Source organism: Ictalurus punctatus, unplaced genomic scaffold (assembly GCF_001660625.3).
Source record: "Ictalurus punctatus breed USDA103 unplaced genomic scaffold, Coco_2.0 tig00064117, whole genome shotgun sequence".
NCBI lineage: Eukaryota > Metazoa > Chordata > Actinopteri > Siluriformes > Ictaluridae > Ictalurus > Ictalurus punctatus.
In genome coordinates this window covers 54764-60516 of record NW_026521159.1, presented here as the reverse complement: position 1 = coordinate 60516, position 5753 = coordinate 54764, and the positions used below count along the sequence as shown (strand labels likewise).

General features: G+C 47.9%; 1 non-coding gene across 1 annotated transcript; it reads right to left on the bottom strand.

The window, feature by feature from the left end:
* Positions 1-5638: 5638 nt before the first annotated feature.
* On the bottom strand, positions 5639-5711 carry trnav-cac (transfer RNA valine (anticodon CAC)). Its single transcript has one exon. It is a non-coding gene; the product is annotated as a tRNA-Val (tRNA).
* Between the last annotated feature and the right edge of the window lie 42 nt (positions 5712-5753).

Below are 5753 nucleotides of genomic sequence, written 5' to 3'. Positions count from 1 at the left end.
GAGAACATGCGGTCTCTCCGTGTCTGTCTCTTGTTAGCGACAAGCTAGCATGCAAACTGTGATGAGAGGTGTACATTTTCCGCGATCAGCCATCTATATAGTCAATGTTTTATATTTTATAAGCAAATATGTCTATATGCTGATTGGTCTTAAGCAGCGTTGTCCAATCTTCAGCTTTTGGTTCCAATCTAGCAGGAGCCACACCTGATTCCAATTGTTGGCTCCGCTGATCTTGGCTTTCAATAGACTAAAGTGTGGCTTCTGCTTGGTTAGAATGACAACCTGCAACCACACTGGCCCATTCTGGAGAAGACTGGACAACCCTGATCTAAAGCAAATAACCACCGAGGTAAGTGCCACTTTGTGAGTTCTGAATCCGTCATGCCGGCTCGACGTCACTCGATGAACAGGGAAGGAACCGGGAGATGAGAAGACTTCCCACGGTTGAGGAATGGCAATTTCAGGTTGAGGGTACGTTTGCTTTGCGTTTTCCCGCTTGGAGGTGGGGAATTACAAGTCGCAACCTCGAGTCAAGCGCATCATTACTCTTGTCTTCTTGATGAAGGAAAGAGCCAGGCTTCCACATTCAGTGGAAAAGCAGAGACTGCCCGTGATTTTGCAAGCAACTGTTATCTGCCTTGCTACAAAAGCTCAATGGAAGGGAAACCGCTCCCAGTTGACCTGGGTTCGATTCCCGGCCAATGCACCGATTGTAACTTGGAGCGTCTCGTGGTATTTCATGGTAGTTGGCGGATAAGGAAGGAATCACCTGCCTGAGAATGAGTTGGTCAACAGAATGTGCCATGGGCTTCTCTGCAGGCCTCCTACGACTCTTTCTGCTTCCCACTTGAGTTCTTAGTGCTCTCTTTGCTGTTTGTAAACACGTCATTATGCAACAGGGCACGTTTGACCCGTGAACAGGGGCGAAAAGGTGAGAACATGCGGTCTCTCCGTGTCTGTCTCTTGTTAGCGACAAGCTAGCATGCAAACTGTGATGAGAGGTGTACATTTTCCGCGATCAGCCATCTATATAGTCAATGTTTTATATTTTATAAGCAAATATGTCTATATGCTGATTGGTCTTAAGCAGCGTTGTCCAATCTTCAGCTTTTGGTTCCAATCTAGCAGGAGCCACACCTGATTCCAATTGTTGGCTCCGCTGATCTTGGCTTTCAATAGACTAAAGTGTGGCTTCTGCTTGGTTAGAATGACAACCTGCAACCACACTGGCCCATTCTGGAGAAGACTGGACAACCCTGATCTAAAGCAAATAACCACCGAGGTAAGTGCCACTTTGTGAGTTCTGAATCCGTCATGCCGGCTCGACGTCACTCGATGAACAGGGAAGGAACCGGAGATGAGAAGACTTCCCACGGTTGAGGAATGGCAATTTCAGGTTGAGGGTACGTTTGCTTTGCGTTTTCCCGCTTGGAGGTGGGGAATTACAAGTCGCAACCTCGAGTCAAGCGCATCATTACTCTTGTCTTCTTGATGAAGGAAAGAGCCAGGCTTCCACATTCAGTGGAAAAGCAGAGACTGCCCGTGATTTTGCAAGCAACTGTTATCTGCCTTGCTACAAAAGCTCAATGGAAGGGAAACCGCTCCCAGTTGACCTGGGTTCGATTCCCGGCCAATGCACCGATTGTAACTTGGAGCGTCTCGTGGTATTTCATGGTAGTTGGCGGATAAGGAAGGAATCACCTGCCTGAGAATGAGTTGGTCAACAGAATGTGCCATGGGCTTCTCTGCAGGCCTCCTACGACTCTTTCTGCTTCCCACTTGAGTTCTTAGTGCTCTCTTTGCTGTTTGTAAACACGTCATTATGCAACAGGGCACGTTTGACCCGTGAACAGGGGCGAAAAGGTGAGAACATGCGGTCTCTCCGTGTCTGTCTCTTGTTAGCGACAAGCTAGCATGCAAACTGTGATGAGAGGTGTCCATTTTCCGCGATCAGCCATCTATATAGTCAATGTTTTATATTTAATAAGCAAATATGTCTATATGCTGATTGGTCTTAAGCAGCGTTGTCCAATCTTCAGCTTTTGGTTCCAATCTAGCAGGAGCCACACCTGATTCCAATTGTTGGCTCCGCTGATCTTGGCTTTCAATAGACTAAAGTGTGGCTTCTGCTTGGTTAGAATGACAACCTGCAACCACACTGGCCCATTCTGGAGAAGACTGGACAACCCTGATCTAAAGCAAATAACCACCGAGGTAAGTGCCACTTTGTGAGTTCTGAATCCGTCATGCCGGCTCGACGTCACTCGATGAACAGGGAAGGAACCCGGAGATGAGAAGACTTCCCACGGTTGAGGAATGGCAATTTCAGGTTGAGGGTACGTTTGCTTTGCGTTTTCCCGCTTGGAGGTGGGGAATTACAAGTCGCAACCTCGAGTCAAGCGCATCATTACTCTTGTCTTCTTGATGAAGGAAAGAGCCAGGCTTCCACATTCAGTGGAAAAGCAGAGACTGCCCGTGATTTTGCAAGCAACTGTTATCTGCCTTGCTACAAAAGCTCAATGGAAGGGAAACCGCTCCCAGTTGACCTGGGTTCGATTCCCGGCCAATGCACCGATTGTAACTTGGAGCGTCTCGTGGTATTTCATGGTAGTTGGCGGATAAGGAAGGAATCACCTGCCTGAGAATGAGTTGGTCAACAGAATGTGCCATGGGCTTCTCTGCAGGCCTCCTACGACTCTTTCTGCTTCCCACTTGAGTTCTTAGTGCTCTCTTTGCTGTTTGTAAACACGTCATTATGCAACAGGGCACGTTTGACCCGTGAACAGGGGCGAAAAGGTGAGAACATGCGGTCTCTCCGTGTCTGTCTCTTGTTAGCGACAAGCTAGCATGCAAACTGTGATGAGAGGTGTACATTTTCCGCGATCAGCCATCTATATAGTCAATGTTTTATATTTTATAAGCAAATATGTCTATATGCTGATTGGTCTTAAGCAGCGTTGTCCAATCTTCAGCTTTTGGTTCCAATCTAGCAGGAGCCACACCTGATTCCAATTGTTGGCTCCGCTGATCTTGGCTTTCAATAGACTAAAGTGTGGCTTCTGCTTGGTTAGAATGACAACCTGCAACCACACTGGCCCATTCTGGAGAAGACTGGACAACCCTGATCTAAAGCAAATAACCACCGAGGTAAGTGCCACTTTGTGAGTTCTGAATCCGTCATGCCGGCTCGACGTCACTCGATGAACAGGGAAGGAACCCGGAGATGAGAAGACTTCCCACGGTTGAGGAATGGCAATTTCAGGTTGAGGGTACGTTTGCTTTGCGTTTTCCCGCTTGGGGGTGGGGAATTACAAGTCGCAACCTCGAGTCAAGCGCATCATTACTCTTGTCTTCTTGATGAAGGAAAGAGCCAGGCTTCCACATTCAGTGGAAAAGCAGAGACTGCCCGTGATTTTGCAAGCAACTGTTATCTGCCTTGCTACAAAAGCTCAATGGAAGGGAAACCGCTCCCAGTTGACCTGGGTTCGATTCCCGGCCAATGCACCGATTGTAACTTGGAGCGTCTCGTGGTATTTCATGGTAGTTGGCGGATAAGGAAGGAATCACCTGCCTGAGAATGAGTTGGTCAACAGAATGTGCCATGGGCTTCTCTGCAGGCCTCCTACGACTCTTTCTGCTTCCCACTTGAGTTCTTAGTGCTCTCTTTGCTGTTTGTAAACACGTCATTATGCAACAGGGCACGTTTGACCCGTGAACAGGGGCGAAAAGGTGAGAACATGCGGTCTCTCCGTGTCTGTCTCTTGTTAGCGACAAGCTAGCATGCAAACTGTGATGAGAGGTGTACATTTTCCGCGATCAGCCATCTATATAGTCAATGTTTTATATTTTATAAGCAAATATGTCTATATGCTGATTGGTCTTAAGCAGCGTTGTCCAATCTTCAGCTTTTGGTTCCAATCTAGCAGGAGCCACACCTGATTCCAATTGTTGGCTCCGCTGATCTTGGCTTTCAATAGACTAAAGTGTGGCTTCTGCTTGGTTAGAATGACAACCTGCAACCACACTGGCCCATTCTGGAGAAGACTGGACAACCCTGATCTAAAGCAAATAACCACCGAGGTAAGTGCCACTTTGTGAGTTCTGAATCCGTCATGCCGGCTCGACGTCACTCGATGAACAGGGAAGGAACCGGGAGATGAGAAGACTTCCCACGGTTGAGGAATGGCAATTTCAGGTTGAGGGTACGTTTGCTTTGCGTTTTCCCGCTTGGAGGTGGGGAATTACAAGTCGCAACCTCGAGTCAAGCGCATCATTACTCTTGTCTTCTTGATGAAGGAAAGAGCCAGGCTTCCACATTCAGTGGAAAAGCAGAGACTGCCCGTGATTTTGCAAGCAACTGTTATCTGCCTTGCTACAAAAGCTCAATGGAAGGGAAACCGCTCCCAGTTGACCTGGGTTCGATTCCCGGCCAATGCACCGATTGTAACTTGGAGCGTCTCGTGGTATTTCATGGTAGTTGGCGGATAAGGAAGGAATCACCTGCCTGAGAATGAGTTGGTCAACAGAATGTGCCATGGGCTTCTCTGCAGGCCTCCTACGACTCTTTCTGCTTCCCACTTGAGTTCTTAGTGCTCTCTTTGCTGTTTGTAAACACGTCATTATGCAACAGGGCACGTTTGACCCGTGAACAGGGGCGAAAAGGTGAGAACATGCGGTCTCTCCGTGTCTGTCTCTTGTTAGCGACAAGCTAGCATGCAAACTGTGATGAGAGGTGTACATTTTCCGCGATCAGCCATCTATATAGTCAATGTTTTATATTTTATAAGCAAATATGTCTATATGCTGATTGGTCTTAAGCAGCGTTGTCCAATCTTCAGCTTTTGGTTCCAATCTAGCAGGAGCCACACCTGATTCCAATTGTTGGCTCCGCTGATCTTGGCTTTCAATAGACTAAAGTGTGGCTTCTGCTTGGTTAGAATGACAACCTGCAACCACACTGGCCCATTCTGGAGAAGACTGGACAACCCTGATCTAAAGCAAATAACCACCGAGGTAAGTGCCACTTTGTGAGTTCTGAATCCGTCATGCCGGCTCGACGTCACTCGATGAACAGGGAAGGAACCCGGAGATGAGAAGACTTCCCACGGTTGAGGAATGGCAATTTCAGGTTGAGGGTACGTTTGCTTTGCGTTTTCCCGCTTGGGGTGGGGAATTACAAGTCGCAACCTCGAGTCAAGCGCATCATTACTCTTGTCTTCTTGATGAAGGAAAGAGCCAGGCTTCCACATTCAGTGGAAAAGCAGAGACTGCCCGTGATTTTGCAAGCAACTGTTATCTGCCTTGCTACAAAAGCTCAATGGAAGGGAAACCGCTCCCAGCCTTTTTCGGCCGCAGACCTCTTGCAGACCTCTCGAGGTGAACTCGGCGAGCAGTACTTTACGGAAAATTTTCCAGTCACGCACAGAGTCTTGTTGAGCAACGAAAGAGCCAGGCTTCCACTTTCTGGGGAAAACCAGAGACTCCCTTTCATTTGGTAAGCAAATATTAACTGCTTTGCTACAAAAGAAGGAAATCTCCTCTGTAAAGGAGGTCTCGCTTTCTGGCTGTTCCTAGAGGACCTGATCCTACAGTGATGACAACCGCTCAGTCATTAAAGCAAAGTTCAGAATTTCTAGCTTGTTTCTGCCCGGTCTCGAACCAGGGACCTTTTGCGTGTGAGGCAAACGTGATAACCACTACACTACAGAAACCACGGTGCGGTGGCACTTTGGTGGTGCACATACGTACACTTT